Raw genomic sequence first — 24610 nt, 5'->3', positions numbered from 1 at the left:
AAGAGGCCTTAAGAAAGAATTAACATAGAGGATGTTCTGTGGCTTATTCTGTGTGAGTCTCTGAATTGTCTTTGTCAGAACTAAATTTAATAGCTATAAAAGTTACACAGTGTATTTAGGATTGTGTGATTAATGCAAGGGCTTTGAGACTGAATTTTACTTTGCTGTGGACTTGTTTGACCTCCCTGTCTCAATTTTTCTATCTCAAGTTAGTTAAGTAAAAATGTTGTAAAGCTTAATTAATATTTTAAATGTCTGAAAGTCCCTGAGTGAAAAATAGACACGTGTGAAGCCACCATTTGGGAGCTTAAAATTCTCATCTACGTGTATTCATACTCACTGTTACAGGTGTTATTGTTGTACCTAGAAATCTTAATCATGGATTGGTTAGCCTGGGAGCTGTAAAATACAAACAAAATATCAGTTTACAGTAAACTTTTAAAAGTTTGCGTAATAAGAAATAAAATGTTCATCAAAAGCCAGAATAGTTTTTTCTTTATTTTATTTCCTGAAGAAACAGTAGAACACAGACAAGAATACAGGCTTCAGTTATACAAAAATATTTAATCTGACATACCATGTCATCTCAGTGGCTTCCTCACCCCTTGTGGCATTTGGATATATAAGTTTGAAATAAAGCAAACAGAACAGTACAAACTGCCCTCTCCTTGTGAATGTTTAGCATTATCCAAACAGCAGGGAGGAAGAGAAACCACATTGAAAGTTTTCCACCTTCAGCATAGCTCCTTACTCTTACAAAGGCAAGTAGCAGTAGTGAAACCATGGGGTCTTTTTACCTGTCAATACAAAGAAAAATAGATTGTTTGCTAGGAATGGATTAGTGTAGAGTGAGATTTTAATGAAAGTTTCTGACTCACTTATATGTTTTTAAAATAGTGCCATGAACATTACCTCTAACATAGCCATTTGCAAAGTGCATTTCCTTGATTTACCTCCTCTAAAATAAGGGTATAATAATTCCTTTATATACGTGAGCAACGCAAGCCAAGATCTCTAACAAAACAAGACATTCCGTTGCTTTTATCTCTGTACAGAAAAAAAGGAAAATCAAATCTGTCAGTAAAAGCTGTTAACCATTTAACTACTAGAAGCTATCACAGTGATGTTACATCTCCTTTAATTAACATTTTAATATGAGCTGATACAGAAGCTGTAGGATAAAGCTTGTCTTATATGATCATTACACATTAACATACTTGTGCTCATGGAAGTGTGATATTTATAATTTCTCATCCTATTCCAATAATTTACTGCCTCAGGAAAGAAGGGCACGAAGAGCTTGATAAGAGTGCTCAGTGTAGCCTAAATGGTATTCTTTCCTTTGATCAGAATAGGCTTCAGATTAAGTCCATCGAGATATTTCTTACTCTCATCCACGGATGACATCTGAAGGAAGAAGAATGCCACTTCAAAGGACTCTAGTGATGGGCAAATTTTTCTCTACAGAAGTACGGGCCAGCATATGGTCTTTTGACAGTCTGTGAATTACCGTAAAACATTACATAGGACATGTTATTGGCCTAATTTTCTTCAGGATTTTCTGAAACCTGTGTTCATCTTGTGCCTGTGAATTGGGATTTGTACTGATGGTACTTCCTATTTTTTCATGGAGAATGAATATTCTAAGCAAAGTCTTTGAATGCAGTTGAAGAGCCCAGTAAAAATGACAGCTATAAACAGCATCATTTAAAGGTCATGTCTCCATTTTCCCTCTGCAAAAAAAACTTAGATACAGTTTTTTTAAAATGCAAATGCTCTATCACTTTGCTTATAGCATTTTGCTTTATTATAACTGAGTATGAAAGATTTGAGAATTGTGAAGAACTCTCTAAAAATTTTGCAATTTAAGTTGAGGTGTCAAAAACCTGTTGATGTTATCTGGTACCTTTACTTTATGGTGTAAATGTTAGCACAGCAATTTCAGAGAAGGACAAACCTTCTTGGACCTGTAAAGCAAAATAACAACAGTCTTGTAACCAACTGTCTGTATGATTGGTCCTGACGTTTTAATTTGCCACTTGTTAAAATTCCAATTTCTTGACCTGAAGAGGCTGGATTTGAATGAATTTGAACATGTCACCACAGTGGGGTTGCTAAAACTGCTTATAAAATGGCATAAATGATAATGACGAAGAAGAGGTATTGGATATCTTCTATAAATCCTCTTCTAATAACAATCTGGTATAGGTTTATGTGTTCAGTATTCTTCCAGAGCATGTTTCCAAACAGCTCTCTAAATGCAGGTTCTCTTCTCTTGTGATTTACTGTGGTTAGTTGGCACATACTTGCTCTCAGCTTGTTTTTAGTGGTAGTGCAAACCATCAGTGTATCACAACCTGGCTACGTAAAAACCTACAGAATATTCTAAACTGTGTTCTTAAGTAGCCAGCCCAATGTTCATTAAATGTTCTTGATATAATTTTTAATCTGCCCTATTTTCAAGAGGGATTATGGATAGCTGTGAACTTTGGAAATCAGAGGAAAACTGTCAGATGTCACGTAGGGAGGTGACTCTCGGAGAGTCTCTCCATGAATATGTATGAATTGAGAAGCAGCACAGTGATAGCCCTGAAGCCTAGAATTCTGTATCAAATACTGCATAGAAGAGAAGCAGAAATAATTCAGACCTTTACTACCTGCCATAGTTTCATAGGGAAGCGATCAGACAGGCTCTCTACTGCTTATATGATGACTTTGCGTTTGGGTAATACTTCAATTGTCATGTAAATTTTGGAGTAAGCAAATATAAAGTCCCAACATGTGTTCGACTTGCAGAAGATAAGCTTGATTTAACAGTATTTCACTCCTGTATGGTAGGAAGATATATTGTGATGGTAATGATGCTGCATCTTCTCTCACTAGCTCTACTTCCTTGAGACTTCTGTCTTTGCCAAGACAAGATTCGTCCATATTGCAGAATTCACCTAGAAGCTGTGTGAGCCCTTTTGCTTACTGTGTGGCAATGTAATAGCTTAGTTAATTGTATGTTGTACAAAGCTAAAAGAGAGGAAGATGTCTTGTTTTGTTATTCATGTGATATGTGAACCTGTGTCAGTTGTCTTTATGTTTAATTTTAAATTGATAGTTCTTCAAACATTCAGCAGAAGGTGTGATTTAAAGTCAAATTCATCTAGGTACATTTAACAGTGCTTTAAAAAATTTATTGCCAGCGGAACTGCTAGCAAAATGGCCGTACTGCTTATGATTTGGATACTCTCCTGACTTTCTTGCTTTCCAGATTATTTTTGGATAGTTTGGCAAATCTGTACTTTCGGGCAGTTCAGCACATCTCCTCGTGATACAACATAAATTGAACTGTAAAAACTAATGGACCGGAATACATCAGGGCTTTAAAGACTTATGGCCAAGTCTATATAGTTTGTGCACAAGAGACTCTCAGCATCAGGTTTGTCATGTGAAAACTCAACCTGAAGTTGAAAAGCTATCCAAGCTGCCATGTAGTGGCAGTTTGTCTTCACTGGAGAATGAGCTGACTATTCTTGAAATGCAATACTTAAAAGTAAATTGTGACTTAAACCCCCTGTCACTGGGGGATAATGTTCTTCCTGGATGGTACTGCACTAAGAAGAGAGAAAGAAAAAAGGTGCTCGTTCAGTGAGCAATTCAGCAGAAGAGGACAAGTGGTAGGGAGACCTTGCCAAGTTCCTCAAGTGGTCAGCAAGTGCTTCTGAAGTTGAATTTGAGCCATCATTGTTCTGCAGGAGCCAAACTTTTTCAAGAAGCAGATGTCCTTTCTCCTGCTCCATTGCTTGTTAGATGTGCTAATGTGTCAATATTAAAGAATGTCATGTCGCTGAGCCATAGGCTGCCCAAATGCCAAGTTGGCCCTGCTTGTGCTTGAGAGTTGGTCAGTCTTTTTAAACTTGATGCTCTGATGGCAGTATTTCTTTGGGCTGCATGAAATTTGTGGAGTTGGTACTATTGTCATTCTTCATTTGTACACACAGGACATGCTAGCTACCACTAACCTTTCACTTCTGTAAACCCTTTGACAGAACAAATGCTCCTAATTCCAACCCAATATCATTGTATAATATAGTGTATCATTCCCTTAGCTTGAGAGCTGTGAAGGACATGAGAGTGAAGAAATTAACTACTTCATTTTGGGGATGATGTCATCTCCCTTCACTGGACCTTTTCCCACGATATTTGATGGAAGCCCCATCTTGACTGTTTTTTTCCCAGTCTTTTGCCGCACATTTTATTGTCAGCAGTCCCTGCCATCTGCACCCCAAAGGAAGTAAGTCAGCTTGATGTCAGTTATGCGGAAAATTGAGGAACGAAAGAGATGGCCACAGACCAGAGCGAGATGCATACCATCAGTTCTACAAGATCTAAGTCTGCTGTCACAGCTGCAAAGCAATTTTGTGTGTGTGGCGCTTTTTTTCATTTTTTTTTGTGTGTGGTTTTTGTTTTTTTTTAATTTATTTTAAAAGGTAGTTTACCACTACTTTGTAATAAGCATTTTCTTAAGCACCAGGGCAACTGGAGCCAGGTTTCTATTAGATTTGTGTCTGAGCTGTGACTGACCTTTTAAATTCAATTACACTAAGGTGGCTGAACTTAAACTTTGGCACAGTGGAGGATCAAAACCAGCACAACTGACTTGATGTCAACATTCCTAATATGTTCTAGCTGGCTTAGGCCTGGAGGATAGCGCGGTTCGGCAAGGAAGGCTTTAAGCAAGATCTCCTTCTCTTCTCTATCAGATGTCTTTATCCCCCTCTTCTGTTTGGCTCTTCTGGGAAATCAGCCAACTCTGTGTGCCTGATGCTTTTGGCCGAAATACTCCCTTCAAAGAGGATACCATGCATCCTGCACTGTGCTGTGCAGTCCTGGCACCCTGTGCTCCAGGGCTGGGGATGGCTATTCAGTGAGTGACTGCCCTTCCACCACGCCCTTCCCAAGCACCACCAGCATGGCCTTCTGGAGCATCTCCTGCCTCCAGTCTGCTGAGGCAGGGGCTGAAGGGGTCACTGAAGCTTCCCAATGAGCATGTCATTTGTGTGAGTGCCCTGAGCATTCAGTGGCTTATTTTTGGAGGGTTGAGTTTGTATAGCTGCCTTTCTTCAGAGTAGGCATTAATAGGATCACTCTTCACTGTGGCAGCATTTTGAGTCACAGATCTCATTAGGAAGGCAGGATCCCTATCTGAAACTGGCCAGCAGGCATGGACGTTATGGTTGTGGAGAGGACTGGCAGACAGCAAGCAGGCAATGGGGCTCCATACGTCATCTTAGGAAACCAGCATGTAAATGCATTGGGCTGTATCTGATCTCTTTTCTGGCCAGCAGCTCACACGTATTCAGGGTGAAATGTAGAAACTGTTTCTTAAGAAGTGTTTATGTTCTGTAGTCACGTTTTATCAAATGGTTTCTTCAGCTATGTAAATCATTGACTGTGAACAGCATCCATCACACGAAGCGTAAGTTAAGCAATTATAGGTTCAACTGGATACAAAAACACAGAGAAGACTACTTCCAGATACTACAGAGGAAAGTTAGAAATTTCATTCCAGATTTTTGCATTACTTGGGCCGTGAACCAAATTGAAGGTTATAACAGCCCTTAGCTCAGTGTTACCGTGGCACAGCAAGTAAGAGCCAGAGAGAGAGTTAGGAAAAGAGTCACCTAAAAGGCAGAAACGTTGCCCTCAGCTTATACATTCAACAGATTTAAAGTAAGGGTAGGTATAGCAGGAATATTTTATTATCTAGTTTAATATCTTAAAATATTTCATATTCAGTGTACCTGCCTTGTACTGAGTATTATAGCTAGTATAAAATGCTAAATATAAATTGTGTAGTGTATTATAATACTAATACATTCTGAATTTATTAGTTCTCAGTCTATCCTTAGAGAAGCTGACAATGAATATTAAATAAAACTGCTGTCACAAAAGCATTTCACATCATAGTCTTGGATAATTTGTGATATACTGAATATTTTGAGTTTAATGAAAAATCATTGGGTTGCATCTGGTAGTTTAAAAATGAGTTTTGAACCGAGATATCCAGGGTATTAAATGACTTTATTGCAGTAAGTACATATGGGTATTTTTTGTGTAAATTCTTTATTTGATGCAATTCAAACATAACTAATATTTATGAAAGTTACGTGTGCAATGAGCTGTTATTATTAGAGGAATTCTTTTCTTTGTCTTTATGGTCCATAGATTTGTCTCACTTTGAGGTTTTTTGTGTGTAAATAATTCAAATTATTCTTTTCATTTTAATGTGATCTAATCAGTATGTATCATGCATTTTAATGTAATAACAGTTTCTAATTATTTAGAACCATTATTAGTTTTCTGAAATGCAAGGGAATTAGATCAGGATGATTCTAGTTCCCGCTAGCATTGCCAAGGAAGCTCTTAGCACTTAAACCCAATTTTTAAACTTTATTTTCTTAAGGTGTTTTGAAGCATTGAAACTAAAACTTATTGATCTTCAACATTTTGTCTTTATTTTTGGGAATGTTGGTAACCTCTATTGTTTTGTACCAGCCTGATTACAAGGACATTTTTTGTTTTTTTCAACCGGGGTGGCATGCTTGAAAGAGTATTTCCTCACTCCCAGCCCTGCCTGCTTCTCCTTATTGTGATTTTAAATTTTGCGTTTGGTAAGGTATAATCTGGGAGGCTAAATATGAGATTTTTAGGTAAAATTCAGTTCAGAGCGACACGTGAGATGCAGAGTCCTGAAAATAACCCTGCTTTTGCAGATAAAACAGAAGTAATGTATTCATCTCACCCACTGCATGCCTTTGCTCTGACCAAGGAATACTGTCTCTGTATGTGAAGTGTTTCATTGAAAGAATCTTCATTTTGAAAAGAAAAGTATTTAAAAATTGTAATTTTCCAAGAACCCAAATGAAGTTAAATCTTCACTTCCTTATTATTCTCTGTTGGATCTGCATATCTAATTCTTAAAATATCCATTTTAATTGCACAGCATTAGAATGTTGTAAAAAAGGTAAAAAAATTACATGATATTAAGAAACATTTGTGAAAGAAAGCTCCTTTCTACACTATAAAGCACAGGGAGATTGGTGACTGTGAAAGGCCACAAGCTATATGTGAGTGGAAGGGGGGGAAGTATTCTGGAGATTGCCGCTCTGTGCTTGACAATGCCAAAAACTGGCCATGATTACTCACTTCCAGAGGCAGGGTGGAGTTGTAGTCCAAGGCTGTGTGGCCTTTCCTACACAGAACTGGGTGGCTCAGGCCCACAGGGAGCACATGTGGGTGTAGGGCTGCATGCTGATGTTGCCATAAGCAGGGCACATTTTATCAAGTTGATTTTGCAGGAGCCAAGTCTAAACCTGAATACAGGTTGTGATGGACTGACCTTTGTCGTGATCCTGAAGAGGCAGACTGTATGCATTCGTTTGACGTGGAGGGCTTGAATGGTAGAGAAAATATTTAGGAAACCGAAGAGTCTGCAATATCTGGCTAGAGAAAAAAAGAAGCAATTTGTTTACAGTCTATAGCCTTGGATCCCTCTGGTGTGACTTGGAAAGCTGGGAAATTGAGCAGAGGTGTGAAGGCAATGTGTGCAGGCAAGTTAAACCACCAGTCTGCATCTCCCATTGGGGCTGTAGTTGCCTTAGATTATGGTAACCGAGTACTTTGAGGATAAAGTGATGAGAATTGAGGACCACCAAATAAGATCTATATAAATGAGTTAACATACTTGAAAATCAGTGCTGAATTAACCAAATGAGTTTGCTTGCCCTCACTTAAGTCCTTCTGTAGAAAACCCCTTTGGAGGTCCTATGCTCAGACTTTAATCCCAGATGCTCCTTAGTTTCCATGTACATAGCAGAATTCATTTGTCCCAGGACAATATTTTAATACCAGTTTGTTTAATGTACGTTGGATGTGGTCGGAATTGAAACATACTCTCTCAATTCATCAGCACTGGTTTTCATCTGTAACAGCCTGGAGCTTTGGAGGTTTCAGGAGAATTTGCTTTAGCTTTCTTTTTCATTGGAATTTATTCGCAGCTGAGGGAAATTCCAACAGCCAGAAGCATCATCGTATAAATGAATGGGTTGATCCCACTCCCTGACCTGGCACAGCTTCGAGGCAAACTTGTTAAATCCTGGCAATTCAGGTGTTCCTCTTGCTTCTGATTTTCCAGCTTAATAATGAGAAACTTTGAGGTCATAATTTACAAATGCAAACCACTGATTAGCTGTTTTCATTGAATTAATAGCACCTTAATATGCTTTGTATGCTTTTCATAGAAAGATTATTTCATTGCTTCAGGAAACACGAGGGATTTCTTTCTTCCTGAAGGCAGTGTGGGTGTGTACACTAGGAGTGTGAGTCCTTGGGATGAGGCTGTCAGGCTCTGAGAGGTCTGATGACTGCTTCAGGTTTAACCTACGTTAAGCTTCTCCTTCCCTCTGGTTTTGGTGCTGTGACTCTGTTGAATTACATAAATGAGGGATACACCTTTGCACATCTAGTCTGCCATGGATCTGTATTTTGCTGTCAGGACACTTCTGTTTGGGAAATTGTCCAGGTGAATCAGAGGATTTTCACATTTGTCCAGGATGCCTGGTGGGCCAGCTGGAGCTATCGGGTAGCGTTATCTGAACAGACCTAGGGAAATACCAGGTGTTCCTGGACTAAGCATGCCTATGGTTTCTACCAATAGGCTCCTAATTGCCTTCTGGAGGGCTTCATCTGTAAACCCTCCCCTCTTTCAGACCATAGGGCTTGGGCTAAAGCTATGGAAGTGGGGAGATGCCTGCAGTAAGGGCTGGGTAGGTTTAGGCAGTGTGCAGGAGAGAGTGGGAAGCTTAATCGGACTGTTAGAAATCATCTGTGCAGTAACACACCGTGTTCTACAAGAATGTAAATTTTATTCTTTTTGTGCAGTTTGTTACTGTGTAAGCCCACGAAGTGCCAAGGTAGTGTAGGCTGGCTTTAAATCTTCACCAGAATGTTAGGAATTATTTAGCTTACAGTACTTACAGGCATTCCATACATATGAAACTGTACAGACGTTGCCAGCTGCAGTTCTTTCAGATCTCTTCTGCATCTCCTTGTACTGTTTTTCAAAAGCTGCATAGCATCAGCTCAGCTCCCCTTACATGGCAGTCCATTAGACTTCTAACACACAGAGCATTTTTAAACACCATTCATTCCCAGAAAAAGCTTCTTTGCTGATAATCACATCCTGTTTTCGAACGTAGACGAGGCTGAAATAATTTAATTGCATAACCTGTCACTTAATGGCTACAATTAGCTGAATGAAATTTCCCCCAATGGCTGGAGTTAAAGTTCTAATGATTTTGCTCTTGGCAAAATGCACACTCTCCCCATAAGATTCCATAGTTGATTATTAAAAACCTAAGCCATCATTTAGACTTCCCTGCTCATATCTATCATAAAGAAAAATAACATTACATATGTTTACTGCTGTCACCTGCTTCCTTCCTACAATACATGTGTTCTGCAGGATATTAAAAAATCTATGATGCACAAGTGAGTCGTAACAAGAAAAGCAATTACATCTCTATCTTTATTCAGAGCACATAAGGTATTGGGCTGTTCAGACAAGGATATGACATTTTCAGGCAGACAGTGTTATTGTTTCACACACTGTGCAGTTTAGGATCTTCTTTAATAAGAGCTTTCTCTTGAAAGCCTTTCTAAAATATTTTTACATCTGTTCAGCTGAGCATTCATGTGTGAAGGTGCAATGCAGGTGAAGAACAGGGTTACCCAGATCAGTAACAGCTCCTGTCCATGTAAAAGAGCAGCTCTGAGCTCTGGGGGCTATTGCTTGCACCATCCCATTCAGCAATTAAGCCGGTAGTGGGGCTGTTAATTCAGGGAGAGTTTCTCTTTTACTGGGGTGTGTTCTCAGATCCTAATCATCCAGATTTCATTCACCACTTGAAAGTGGTGAGGAAATGTAATAGGGAGTAGAGGAAAACAATCTAAATACATTTTGCATGTACAGACATGCTTTTCTGAGAGGCATCTACTGCACAGGATTGATGTCATCTGGACTTATCCTCTTCAGCTCTTAAGGCAATGAGATCAGGGAAGACCAACAGCTCACAACAGGAGCAGACCCTCTACCTCTTAATTCTTTTGTAGATTTGAATAGCTCAAATGCAGCTCCCAGAAGGGCCAGTAGTAGTGGAGGGGCTGCTGAGTAATTCACCTCTATAGCCTGGGGAGCATACAAGCCAGAAGATGGCTCTGAAATTATCTTTGGGTTATGCTGACCAGCTGCAGTATCAACATAGGTCCTTCCAGGAGCGGAGAGGGAGCCTGAAGAGCTGTGAATGCCATTTTCCTTTCTGTGGAGCATTTTCACTACTTCCAGCTGTGTCTGCTGTCACTGCTCTAAGGTTGAGTGGGTGTTTTGTGGCTCTTGGCCATAGGAAATATGTCATTTTCCATGTCAGGAAACTTGACTGTCCCAGTCTGGTACCATAAGGAGGATGTTATAGTGTAATTTTCTGCTAGAGCCAGGTATTTTTCTAGTGAAAAGTCCTAGGACATGAGAAAGCAAACAGAAGAGTTGCATTTTGAATCTCTGTTTTCTGTTTATTTCTTAGGTGTCCTGACTGGGCGTTTTCTGTTTTGGAGGATGTTGACATTTAAATTAATATTTTATCTCCAGAAAAATGTAACTGAAAAGAATTAAAAGTCTGAAAAGTCTGAAAAGAATGGCTCGTTTCTGAAATGAAGCATTCTGACTTCTTGTGGGAGGGTGCAAATATAAAATTTCTTGTAAGATCAACATACAAAGTAAATAATGCATGTCAAATGAAGAGCTTAGGTTCACAAGTCTTGTTTGCAGTGGTGTCTTTGCAATACGATTTGCTATACATGGTTGCACTATCCAAATATATTATTTGCAGAACAGTATGTAGTCCTGTATACAGGCACTTTCTCAAATACTGATGTAAAATTCCATAATAAGATAAACCATCTGACATGTCATAAACTTAAAACCAGAATGTGTTTGTGTGTGAATGCTAGCAAAGTAGTAGTGGTACTTCTTCCTTCCTTATTTGCTTAAAGTTGTGTTGATCTGCCCAGGCCCAAGCACATACTGTATTGTTTCAGATTTCTTCCTTTCCTTTCTGAATGCACCGCCAAAGGAATATGTGGGAACCTTTTTATATTACATTTGAGACACTACAGCTTTTATCTGTCATATTTGCTTATCTTCATTTTTAAACCTTTGTTACATAGTATATATTAGATTTACTTGTTTTATTTTTAAAAACATACCTTTCTTCTGTTGTTGGTCTCGTTATGTTTAGACTTCTTACTATGAGCATGTCCTTAAACTTAACAGGAGTTTTACAGTTTTCCAGACCTGAAGCAGTCTATGAATGATGACAGTGTCTCACCTAGTCCAGTGTAATGTGGGCACTCATATGTTTTAGGCAGCCTGGCATTTCTACTTGAAAAGCTCTTTTTTTTCTTGTGCGAGATGAAACTGGAGGTTCTGCAGGACAGTACAAATGTATTTGTGTAAAATTAGCATAAGGTTTATTTTCAGTGGTCAGAGGAGACTGAATACAGGGGCCTGCAGGTGTAAAATGCACCTATTGACAAACATCAAGAGAATATTTTTAAATTATTGTTGAATTATTGTTTGAATTATTATCATATTAATTAATATGGCTATAGCAAACCAGTAGGAATAATTCTCAAGTGTTCTTTGAATCCCCTGGGGACTGAGACATTTTGAAGTATTTTACTGTGTGGCTATGATGCATCAGCCAACCAGTCCAACATGAAAGCCAGAGTTTTTATATATGTTCAGGTCAGTGCAGGTTAAGCCGTCAGAGTCTGCTTTTGAACTGTATCATTACTTATAGCACCAACTGTTACTGAGTGTTGGATAAAATGGCTGTTAGATGTTGAATTAATAGCAGAACCTAAAGTTGCTCATTTATCATGCGGACGTTAATGGCTTGGTGGGATCATATTTAAAAATATATGTGTATATGAAAAGAATGCTTCTATGTGTTTTATGCAGTTTTCAAAGCAGCCTTCAGAGATCGGGCTGTTTTGCTGCCTGAATGGGTGTGAGGGTGCGGGGTGGAACAAAACCCCAGAACTAAACAGAACTTGCATAAATTGTGGTATTATATATAAGCACTGAATTGAGTAGGGTGTAGTGTGGAAAAAAAAATAGCCTGTATGTATATTTTGCCCTTTTCAGACGAATAAATTAAATGGCTTACTGCAAGCAGGTTTTGGTTGATCTTAAGATTAAAAGGAAAAAAAAAAAGAGGGAAAAATAAAGTCCAGCATCTGCTCAGTTTGTTCAGCCAAGAACTTGCCTTTAAAGCACAATTGCAGGAAAAAGCCCAAGTGCTAAGGTCAGCAAACAGAGGAGACATCACTTCCCAGTAGATGTGTAGGTGTGCTGGTATTTTAAGAACGTGTAAATCTCTGAGGTTTCTTTTGTTTCTGTCAGATACCAAGATTTTAGAAATGAATAAACTGTGTCACATTTTGCTGTTGCAGCTCCCATCATTGAATTCTGTATTCTTCATGTGACTGGGGGATCCTCTCTCTCTATGGCAGTAAGACTGGTGGGTGCTCTTGCCCTGAGCTCCCAGGGCACCACAGCTCTCTGTGTGACCACTGTTCAAAATGAGGGGAAGTCACATAGGCTTGTCTGCAGCTATAAAATGCTGTGGAATTCCCCTTTCAATTTAAACCTTGCTGTTATTGTCCTTCATCGAGGCCAGGGTATTCTGGTCTTCAGTGGGTGACTTTATGGGCCGTGGGGCGGGCAGGAGGGTGGCAGAGGAGAGCAAGGCACGTTATGTGCTGGGTAGTGTTGTTTCCAAAAGTCTTGTGAGAGCACACCAGCAGTGGAGGTGCTGCACAACATACTGTGTGGAATCCCCTCACATAGGGGTATGTAGGTGGTGAGGCACTGGCACAGGTTGCCCAGAGAAGCTGTGGCTGCCCCATCCCTGCAGTGTTCAAGGAGAGGTTGGACGGGGCCTCGGGCAACTTGGTATAGTGGAAGGTGTCCCTGCCCATGGCAGGGAGTTGGAGCTTTAAGGTCCCTTCCAACCCAAACCAGTCTGTGATTTTGCCAATTTAAAAGACTATCCTCGAGGAGAGCTGTGTAGTGATGAAACCCATTTGAGGGCATTTCAGCTTGTTTCTACAGTTGTGTTCAAAGTATCTTGTGGCTTTGAAGGTGGGATGTGAACATAAACTGCTAGTAACTAACTTTCCTTTTCTCCCCATAAAGTCACAGTAACTGATGAAAGCAGCTGGGCTTTAATGTACTTGCCAACTGGTGTTGCTCCTAAAACAGTGCTGCTGTTCAGCTCTGCCTGACCTTGAGCAACACTGCTGAGGCCCTTGTGGTGCTGTGGAGTACCTGAATCTCAGGGGCCATGCTGCTATGCACTGCTGCACAACCCAATGGGCACTCAGCAGTTTGGTATGGGAGGGACTGTGGAGCTGGGGCTGGATTTTCAGGCAGCCATTCTTCAAACACCAAGAGCTAAGTTAGAGGAATGCTTTCCATCTCTCCAGCCCTCCTAATGTTTGTGAAAAAACAAACTTCTGTCGGGTGCTGATTTTACTGCTTTTTGGCTTGGTGTATGGCCTCTCTCTTCCAAGATGGTGTCTTCAAGTTCAGCATGAAGCATGTTCTTTGTACAGTAATAACAAAAAAGATTGTAGTCTGATGGTGATATGACTATGGTGACCTTATATATCTGTTGAGTATTACGCTTGGAGCAGTTTGAATCTCCTCTTGGCTCCATAATGCAACATAGCATTTTTACATTCACTCCGCCCTTTGGGTTTAGGGCTGCATTAGGAGTATAGCAAGCTATTGGTGATACGGAGAGAATACAGTAAGTGGTGGCAACCTCAGAGCCATGAGGAGACTGTACATATCAACAAAATAACTATTAATATAAAATTGACTTATAAGAATAATTTATGAATTTAATTTAGCTTATCTTAATTTTTAATTTCCTAACAAGGAACTTGTTTATACATTTTTAACAAAGGTCTAATTCCCATAAATCATGTAGCTGTATTTATTTTAGGATGTCATGAGAACTTGATTTTAAATCAAAACTGTCTTGTAATAAAATAATATATTGATAGCCCATGCAAATAAGAAGAAGTTGTCTTTGGGGAAGATTCCAGATAGGTAGATCTTTGGATTGAAAATCAGCTGTATGAAAATTTTCAGATATCTCCCATAGAAAGATTCATCTATTGGTGAATTGGAAACTAAGTTTGCAAGTGGGAGAAAACCCTCAGTGTTTTTAAGTCTGTGCCAAAATTATTCATAGTGAACATAAAAAAAACCCCAAACAGTTCTGGACACTAAACCCTAGAGCCTGCATTTTCACCAAATTGGAATCTGAATCCAGCCTAAACAATTTATGTTGCCTAAAACTTCTAGCTTCAGTCTTGTTAATAGTTAAAAGGGTAAAAAATTTAAATGAAACCTCATAACCAATCCTTTGGGAGACCTTTCTTCACATAGCCCTCGTAGGAACCTTAAAATAGGAAGAAACGTCTGTTAAACTTGTTACTTGATAAAAAATGAAGACTGGAAGAGTAAAGAATGGAGATACTGAGGGGAAAAAAAATCTAGAAGCTCTAAATAAAGTGGATACTTTCCTACTTTTTAAGAACACATTTTGCCTGACGAGTATGAATATGAACCATGCCTTAAGGAACTGCTCCAAAATCTCCTGAAGCATGGGTACTGGTTTGACTTTATATAGCTTAGGGTGTGCCCCATGTACCACCCTCCTCAGGCCAACAAATTGCTGTTTTTTAAAATCTCTTTGTGCTCTTTGTTAGTGACAAAGACAGGTATTAAAGTTCAACTGTCGTGTTGATGCTGATGGACATTTAGTTGTGAGGAGATATCTGTTCTCAGATTAGGGTTGCCTTAAGAATCGCAAAGCACTCAACAGAGAAATCAGATAAGTAAGGTGCAGGCTGGTCAATAGCTCAGTGTTGTTGTTTGAAATGGTTTCAAATACAGACATTTCTACAGCAAGGGACATAGTCTGTGTGTGCCACACGTGCATACGGGAGTGCACCCATGGGTGTATGCAAAGTGATGTTTGTGCTTTAATGAGGCAGTCTACACATTAAACTAAGCATATGGCACAAAATTTCCAGCAAGGAAAATTATGTTACCAAGCATGATCCTGCTTCAAAGCATTAACACCTGGTCTGCTTCCCACTGGGGGAAAACCCCTTGGAAATTATGTTAATGTATTGAACAATAGTCAGGAAAAGAACATCATTTATTATGGCAAGAACTGGGTAATACTATCACTCTGACTTCTTGCTGTCATTCTATTTACCGTAGCCTGTTGGTGCCTAAGTGGTGATCACTTGAGGCAATACATTAAGACTTGAAAGGAACAATATATTTTACAATTAGGTTAGCAAACACAAGCAATGGTATTTTTCCCTGTTGATAATTACAAATCAATTATCTTATATGTTTTAAAAAATGAGAACTCCCACGGTGTTTTCGTGAAGCAAATGTTCTTAGAAAGATACAAGATCTTTAGGGCCAAGCACTAGAGCGTGTGCAGTGGTTAGCAACAAAAATGTTTTAACCCTGAAGCAATCCTTCTGTGAAAAATAGATTGCATTAAGGTCAGCTGGAGCAAACTGCTGCTAAACATGGTTAGCGTAAAAGAGAGAGCGTCTTCAAGGAAGAAGCTAATGGGACTGCATTTTTATTTCTAATGAGCTGAAGATCCAGGCTCTCATGCAATGTTTTATAATCTATAATATAATTTATTGTACGATAGGGGTTTTTCTTCAATTCCATGAACAACACTGCAAGTATGAAACAAACTGTTTCATAATAAACTAGTGACTACAAGAGTCAGATTTTCACAAATTACTATTTCTGTTCCAAGTAATGGTTGAGTTAGTTACTTGTAAAAAGGAAGAGTACTGAAATTACTTACTTTAGCACTATATGTAGGCTCATAGAATTAATTCTAAAATAATCATGCTAAATCCATTCTTTGTATTGTATGTGTAACCACAATAATGGAGAGATGAGAAAAGATGAATAGTCTCTCTGAAAAATAAGAGTAATTATTGTAAAACAGTTGCATGAGATGCCTGAAATAAGCAGAACAGGCTTCCTGGTTCTGGAGTATGGCCAAGGAGGTGTGTGTGGAGCGTACTTGCATGTCATCAGTCATAGAATCACAGAATGATTTGGGTTGGAAGGGACCTTAAAGCTCATCTAGTTCCAACTAGGTTGCTTCAGCCTGGCCTTGACCAGTCAAAACCACCTACCCAAGGAGCTGCATTATTACATGTATTAGAGAGATATTTGATACATTCCTGAATGTTTCCTAGCTTTTAGCAGGTGTAAATGCTCCATTTTACCCAGGTTTAAAGTTTTGTTTGTACTTTTCATTGTATGGTTAGCTGATATGACTCTGTCTCACTTGTTCTTTCAGTTTTTCACAGATCCTTTATTAAGTTTCTTGAAGGAAGTGTAGACAGGCTCGTTACACATCGTAGTGTTCTTTTGCCATTACTGTAAGAATATGCTGGTAATTAATCAAAATGTTGGGGTTGCACTGGAATTTAAATAAACATGGACAATATGTTTAAAAAAGCCCCAAACATATACCAAGCAAACAAAACCCATACACCAGCTTAACTCGTATATGCAAATATTGTGCTTGCAGGTGCGGACAGGATAATTATGCATGGAAATAATCACAACACATTTGCATGTATAATTTGTATATACAATAATGGCATATGCATATCTACTGGTGCAAAAACTTGTTGGAATCCAGATAATTACTTTTGCATTAATACCTGGAAGCATTTTATCTTTTACAGTGTGTTTTTGCCCTAGAGGATCTTACAATAGCATAATGCATGTATGACTGCATATGTGATATTATTTTGTAAACAGGACAGGGAAAGGTTATGTTTGAAAATCTTCCACATGCTGCATATAGATCCTTTCATTTTCAGAAAAAGGAAAATACATATGAGGAAAGCACGATTCCCAAATTATCTCCTGCTTTTGCTTGGGAAGTGAAGGCAAAATGGAAAGAGAAGCAAGTTCTGAAATGGAAAACAAAAGAAACCCAAACTGGTAGGGATGGTGGCCCTCAGTGAAACAGCATCCAGGTTTGTGATGTAAGCTGCTGATATTGCAGCTTTGTGGCCTTTGCCGTCAAATATGACAGGCTTTAGAGCAGTTCTAAATTAGAGTATGAAGGGAAGTACAAAATGGCTAGAAAGTGAGTGTAGTGGGCAATTTCTGTAAAGCTTGTTGTCACTTTTAGTCCTAGTGAAGCCTAAATACTGTATTATTGTCTCTTCTGTTGACAGCATGGCAAAAACAACAAAAAAAGAAGTCTTCACATTTTCTTTGACACTGAAGTATTATCTGTGTTAATTTTCCCTGTTTTGCTTCAAAGGATGCATATAAAACTGTGCTTTCCTACTGCAGCTTTCAACTGCGTGGTTATTGTCTAGTGATTAGAGTTTGGGATTAAAATGAGTTGAAAATGCACCGAAGTGCTGCTTTGGCTCCTGTTATGTCTGTGCAAACAGAATGTGAGTCCTTTGATCATTTCTTCTGATTAGTAATTTTAGATCTGTTTTGTGTGTGTGTCTCAGAGAGTTGAAAGCACAGATCTTCTTTAGTACCTGGTAACATTATGTGTTATATTTGTGATAGAATGTGATATATTAAGTGGGACTTACACTAAATACAATTCTTTTAATAAGTTTTGCTGCGTGGTAACCTTATGTTTTCCAGTTCTTTTCTGATTAGAAATAAAGTTCTGATATAATGAAATATAATTTAGAATAAACTGTGGGTGATAATTTGGTACGCAATGATTGAAATGAAGTGAGCAACACAGAACTGACCCAGACAGAGCTGAGCCCAGCTGGGAACAGTGGGCAGCATGATACATTTGAAACCAGCTAGGGCTATGGCTTGAGAACAGCAGAGAACTTGCTATCGATAAAACTGAAATAACAAGAGCCTGGGTATAGCTGCTCAGTATCTTGTTTAAAATGAGATCTCAAATAAAGAAAAGCACAGCATTTCCACGTTTGCTATTACTTTAAATAAATTTTTTTTTTGCACTAATTTTTAATTGCAGAAAGGGCTTCCTTTGGGTACTGTGGTTCTGAAAGATTTTTTATGCAGTTGATGTCCAGAATCAGTGGTTAATACCTTTAATGTGCTTTTTTTTGACATGCACACCTTTCAGTAAAATGGCATCTTTCATGTGGTATGTGTTGTGGAAAGTAGGGAGCAACAATCAAACAGAGATTTGCATCTTGGTGGGGAAACCACCCCCATAGGGTTAGACTTGACGTTTTCAAGGGCCTAAGAATAGCTTTTAGGCCCATGTGTTGCTGTTGCCTTTTAAAGAGTTTTAACTTCCAGTTGTCTTGGTAGAATCTGGTGAGAGCTCCTGGGCACATCAATACATTCCTGTTGGTTGGTTGTAAATGTGGGCAAGTTCAGCATTTAAATCAAACTGAGAAAGGGCTCTTTACATAATTTCATTTATTTATTTCTCTATATATTATAAGATTTCTGTGCCTACTACAGTTTATTGACTACATAAAATACAAAATCTGGTAAACTTTATGATCCAGCATAAAGTCAGTGTGTCAGATACGTGAGATGAATGCAGCTGATTTGTGTAGGAATTCAGAGTACACAGTGGGAGTACTAACAAATCTGAAAGAGCAGAATTCACTTTAAAAGATGTTCCCCCTAAAGTATGGAAAAATCTAGAAAGTTTGACGTTATGAGGAATTTCATTATAATCCACTCCTGTGCTAGTTGACTCACAGGCTCCCATCGTGATCTTGCTGTGCTAGATGAAGCTTCTGTGTTGAAGAGCTCAGGTGGTTGGAGCAGAATATGGCGTGAAATGACATGATGCTTGCATATGCAGGTCACATGTGTGCAGTTTTTTTGCAGCCTGTATTCTGTGCACTTGAAATTCGTTATGTGTGGATTCCATTCATTAATAGGTTACCCATCATATATGGTGAAATATTTGCAGCTCCCCTAGAGTTTACACTCCGGAAGCATAGCAGACATCAAAAAAGCCAGCCTGGACAGTTTTGCTATTCATCTTTTCCTGTGTGTCTTCAGCTGAACAGAAGTGATGAATTGTCCACAAAATAAAATGTCAGTTTTTATTTATGTTAGTCTCAGAGGTAAGAAGCCATCTCTACCAGCATCTTGGTAGAACAGAGCCCTTATTTTTCAAATATGAGAATGTGTCCCTGAGGACATACATGAGGAAGAGGAAGGACTGGGAGCAGTCCTCCTTCTGGATGGGATGCAAGAGCTGTCCTAGCCTGTCTTCCCAGCATTGTCAATTTGGTGGGGGAGAACCCATGCTGGGCCTCTGGCACAGCAAAGCACAATAAGATTAGAGAAGTACATATAGACAGCTTAAACTAATATGATGCAAGAAGCTGATTATGGGCTCAGTTAATTCACTGGATTCAAATCAAAATGCCTTAGAAGCTAGAAGACCTGCTGGGTTTAGTAGTATGGATTACACTGAAGATTATTTCTAGCAGTAATATATATAGTCTGGATCTGTTCTATGAATGCCCACTTTGTCATTTTCTCTAGAAATGACAAGTAACTCCAGGAAGAGTTATATTATCGATCTGCTCAGTCTGACAGGAACAAGAATAAAAGTGTATGTTTTGGTTGGTTGTTTCTTTCCAATGGAATATGTGATGTACAAAAATCAAATCCAGAGCTGTGTGATGAAATGCAGTAACAGAAGTGCAGCACTTGTGTAGCACACATACTTGGCAAATGAGCTTAACATTATAGGAAAAGATAAGTTACTGAAAAGGCATCAAGAAATTGCTCTTAACTAAGAGCTGTATAATCAGTAGAGCTTGCTGGTTCAGCTTGCCAAAGTTTTCAAATAGGAACAGTTTTTATTGTGGAGAGCAAAGGGATTCCTAAGAACTGTTCCTGTAATTTCTCATGACCTGTCTCAAGGCCAGTTAGTTGAACCCATTGCTACAGGTTTCCTTCCTCTTCACTGACAACCATTTCTGTGTACTCAGAAAGAGCCTTGAAAATACAAGTTAGATGACTTCTTCTGGCTCTCAGTCGTGTTAAGTTTCGTGCTTTTATCAAATAAATTGATTACCCTTATACTTAAGATCTAAAGAATAACTAACAGCTTTTTGAAATTAGGCAGCAGTCTTAAGTTATATCTCAGACTGCACTTTCAACTTGCTTTTACATGCTTTGACATCTTATTTTATTTAATACGCTAGGGTGCTCCAAGGTCATTAACCTGAAGGCTGCTATAAAAATAAAGTCACAGATGAAATGTTTCCCCAGGAGCATTTTGGGAAAACTAGGCTATGAGGTCACTAGTACATAGGGCCAATAGTTAAAATACATGGTAGAAGCAATTTCAGTAATCTATTGAACCTGCATCATTTATTCTGGCTTATCCATCCCACTGTGCAAGGAGAGTTCCTACAACCATCACAGCTCCTCTTTCTAAAAATGCGCATAGAGATGTTCTGCCTCCCAAAGTGAGGGGCCTGATACAGAGTGAGAATCATTTGAGGAAATGTTAAAAGCAGAAGAGAACTGTGATTCTTTTATAGCTGAGAGTTGTCCTGTTTATGGAACTTTTTTTCATATATAAACTGGACAAAAGATGAGTTGAACCAGCAGTACTGCAAGAATTGTGTCATAGGAATCTGTATCAAAGCCTAAGTGATGCCTGTAAATCCTGTGTGATATTTTTAAGCTGTTTTGCTCTTGATTTATCTCACCCAGGATGCAGCATGCACACTGCATCTGGTGCAGTTCTTTAGGTAACTTGTGAAGGGATGATCTTTTCTCTTGTGCTACTGAAATCTTTTGAATTACAGTCATGTGAGATCAGAAGCGCAGCTGATGTCCAGCATGTGCATAGACTGTAGAGAGCCTGTGTATGGCTGAAGTCCACAGATGTGCTTTTACTACAACTCTGATCAGAAGAGCACTTGTGGTTATCCAAAAGCAGTTATGCCTGCTTCTCATCTCTGTTAAGATAACTACACACAAGCGCCTATCCTCTTCTGAACGGATTGACTTGATATGTGCCATTCCTGCTTGCCCTTAAGACTTCATGGAGAAGGGGACTAGGATTTTGGTTGCACTGACAAGGAAATGTTTCTAGGTAAGGTGAAGGGTAGCTGGTGCATAGAGATGGAGGTCTTTAAAAAAAAATAAAATTCTGTAAATCTGAATAAAATAGATTACTCTGAACCCTACAGTGCTCTGAGAGAAAGAAAATAGTCCATCCCCCCAAACCCCAACCCTAACAGCAATTTCTCTATTGTATCTTTACAATTAAGATAATAATTTATGATTTTCTCCTTCTTCAGAAAAAAATAAGCATTTGTGCCAAACCTAGTTTTTAAGAATCCTAACTGCTATCATTGTTGTATAGCTTTTCATACCCTCAGAATAAAAATGGGAGACAGAGTATTTGTAAATGCTTTTAATAACTGGTTATCATTTGCTAAAGAATGGACACCAAAAATATCAGCTATTCATGTACAGAGTCACCGAAAAGCTTAAGAATGTATATTTGTTACTAATCTTAATTCAAAGAACCAAATTTACTGACTGGTAATGAAACTGGCTTTTTGATATGCAAGAAACGGATGTTTACCATGGGGGTACAGTGTTTCAGCTTTGGGCAAATCCTCAAAGGTAGGATTATACACAGCCTGTCCTCTTAAAGTAAGTTTCTCCTCCATTCCATGTTTGTGTCACAGAGTTGTGTAGGCGGAGATAAAGCATATTTTTTAAAAGAAAGGTTATTTTATTCAAATAAACTCACTGAGTTACAATACCAACTGTCTTCTATGAATGCTCAAATCGATTTTGTATCTAATACCCAAAATTAGTGTATTTATATACTTTAATTTTTTGCTTACATGTACCTGTATATGTATAAATACCTTTTAGTATGATGTTATTATTTAAGAAAAGCCTCCTGAAGGCTTAAAAATTCAAAATAGATTGTGTTTACTTATGGCAAAGCTTTTGTCTCTTGCATATCTGAATGCTGAAAGTCTCATTCCCAGTATGTGTTTCCTCAATTGGATATTCTTTAAAAAATAAACACAAAAAATCAACAATGTGGAACACCTTGAAATAAGCTTTGTTCTGTTTTATAGTAGTGTTGTGTATTGTGAAGCATCACATCATCTTAACTTCTTTTTTTTCTCACACACTTTAAGGTAATAGGGAAGATGCAGCATAACCTGAACTTTAAGTGCATGAGATAGTTTAAAATCTTTTTTCCCTATAAAAAGTAGCTATCACCAATGCACAATACCTTAAAGAGATGTAGTAGTTCATTTTGAATTCTCAAGGGATAGTTTGCAGTGATTAGCTTTCTGAGTGCTATCCAGACATCACAAACTATGATTCAAATTTTGCTTTCAGGGTCTTGCCTTTACAAAATAGCCTGTCCCGTACACAGTCAATCAATCCTGTGTACTATAATTGTGTTAAGACAGCATTGCAAAAAAATGTTTACAGCTATATGTCCATCGATCCAGAAACTAAGCCACAACTGAAAAACAAGAACTGTCAAAGCCTAAATGCTTCCTTGCTGATTCTTTTAATATATAGGGTAAGATCCAGAGATACTGGTGTCTATTTTAAAGGTAGTACCTGCAAATTCCTACCAGGCAGTAATTTGTTAAATGGTGGTGTTGGTTTCTACTCTCACAATATGAATATACTGTGAGATTTTGTATCTCTGTATATGACATTATTTGACTAGATTTTTAGAGATCTTATTCTGGAATCTGTAGCCCTGGTTGTACTTTAATGTACAATATTTACTGAATTTCACCTATATTGAAGGAAATATGAATTGTATGAGCTAGAGTAAGATGGACCTCAGACCCTTGTGAAGGCAGTGAGAGATGGAGAATTAGATCAAGTTGGTTATAACTAAGTGCACGCTTTTAAGTTTTCCTTAATTTTCATAGTGGAAGTAATGTATTACAGGTGACTCTTGCAGGGAAGTCTGTCATTGCCAGGTGATGGGAAAGATGAGAAGCATGCTGAAAATGAGATGGAGACTTGCATATTGGCCTTGCAATCCCAAGTTTTCCAGGTTTCCTTTCAGTTGCTTTCTCACATTTAACTAGGATGGACAAAAGAATCCTGTAGCTCCTGCATGACAAAGAACCCTTGGCTTGCATATGCAGTGAGTGAATAATTTACAGGAAGATGCAAAGGAACGCTTCTTTGATGGCATTTTCTCTGTTCTAGTCAAAGATTTTGCAATTTTTCCATATTTATTCATTGTTTTAATATATATTATTTAGTGGTTTTCCTGATCTTCCTTATTTGCTTTGAACCATGCTGCTTAATTTTGTGCAGATGGGCACAAACACTTCCATTGCAAATATAAAATGTGGCTTACAAAATGGGAGTTTCTGAATGTGAATGCTCAGATATTGTGGTGAGAAGGATATGCTGGGAGACCTTTCATGTTTCAAAGGCTTTTGGTAGATCTAGCAAAGTTGGATATATAAACTTTGTCACAGGAAGTTTTTGGGTTGTAAACAGGACTGAACAGAGATATGCCATGATTAGTCAAGTTGTTGAAGAATATTTTGCTATTTGAGTGTCTGGTGCCCCACCCCTTGTTTGGAAAGAAACATTCCCAACCTCGCCTTTCCTAGTCGTTATTCCTCAGCTTCTCCTATCTGGATATCATGAAATCTGCTCCATGCAGCGATGCAGCCCACATACATCCTTACGTTAATCCAGCTACAGCAGTGTGAGTTAGATGGAGACCTCAAATCTTTAGTAAAATGCCTGTATCCACTCAGCCTTGGGCAATATAGCTTTTTATTTTAAATACAGGAAAAAGTGAAGCTCAATATTACACCTTATTGAAGAAAGCATTTGAATTCTTAAATGCGTGCTACATTAGAGGCAATACAAATATAATCAATGCCTTCTCTTCAGAATGGTTGCAGATTATATTTCACTTTCAAATTGAATTTGGGAATTAAGAGTGCTGCAGTTGCAGGAAGACAGCTGAATTTTTGCTTTCTGCATTTCAAAAGAGAATTATTTCCATGACAGCCATTTATACAAATGGGCCAAGACATATCGCAGTCTTATATAAGTGCTGCCAGTGCTCGAGCCTTGTCAGGTTTGTGCATCCTGATCTTTCTTACAAAGAAATTGTGAAAACATGTCACTTTATCACTTTGAGGAATTAATTTGTCATCCAGGGTTTTTTTAATCTCTGAGAGCATAACCATTTCGGAATTGTTTGTTTTATAACTCCACTCTGAAAGAGAGATGTTACCAGCTTTGATGTGCTTGTTGATCTCACCACAGGGGAAAAAATAATGTGTGAGTGAGTAAAGCGCTCAAAGTGCTCTGGGAGGCCTCGCTGTGGCCAGAGCTGTGGGCGCACCACAGCCTTCCCCCAAAACCGCTCAGGGCTCTCAC

The sequence above is a fragment of the Strigops habroptila genome, chromosome Z, assembly GCF_004027225.2.
Source record: "Strigops habroptila isolate Jane chromosome Z, bStrHab1.2.pri, whole genome shotgun sequence".
Taxonomy (NCBI): Eukaryota; Metazoa; Chordata; class Aves; order Psittaciformes; family Psittacidae; genus Strigops; species Strigops habroptila.
Note: the sequence above shows the minus strand (reverse complement) of the source record.